Raw genomic sequence first — 753 nt, 5'->3', positions numbered from 1 at the left:
TCTATTTCCATCTTTTTCTGTTCTGTTTTTGTATTAGACCTAACCCAACATAACCTCTCCCTCATATTTAAGTATTTGAACACAACATGTACATTTACCTTTAAATGCTAAATCACACTCTTTAAGTTGTATAAGGAACTCACACACACACATTTACACACTAATCCTGACCCTTATTACAAAATTGAATTGGAGCATTATTCTTCAACTTTAAACTGCCCTCTCAGTCGAACCTACAAAATGACCTAACGAGGAAAGTCTGTCCCCACAACAAAAGTAATTTCCCCCCAAAATTGTCCCATGAGGTATAGCTATACCCAGAACACCCCCCCCCACACACACACACACACCGACGATCTAAGATCAAACATCTGTGTGTTTTATCAGGTGGTGGGACAGACGGAGTGTTTTACTCTGGAGTGTGAAAACCCTACGACAGTCAGAGAGACACTGAGAAAAAACACGTTTCTTGTTTTGGAACGTGAGCTCATGTGTTCCTGCAGAAACTTAAACAGCCTCATAAACAAGACCTCAATGTCCTCCTAGTGATAACAAGACTTGGAATAGCTGCACCCATACATCACCAGGAAAAGGGTTGGACCAGCAGACAGTGGAATGACGTGATCCCACCTTAGACTCAAAGTAACGTGAGGTACAAACTCAGAGACCATGTGGGTGGTCTATAGTTTAAGGTCTATTTTGACTTTGACGCTCAGAGGGTCTCACACAGTAATATTGACTCAACCAGTACTG

This window comes from Cynoglossus semilaevis, chromosome 6, assembly GCF_000523025.1.
Source record: "Cynoglossus semilaevis isolate Cse_v1.0 chromosome 6, Cse_v1.0, whole genome shotgun sequence".
Taxonomy (NCBI): domain Eukaryota; kingdom Metazoa; phylum Chordata; class Actinopteri; order Pleuronectiformes; family Cynoglossidae; genus Cynoglossus; species Cynoglossus semilaevis.
The sequence above is the reverse complement of the archived record's forward strand: the minus strand, read 5'-3'. Positions refer to the sequence as shown.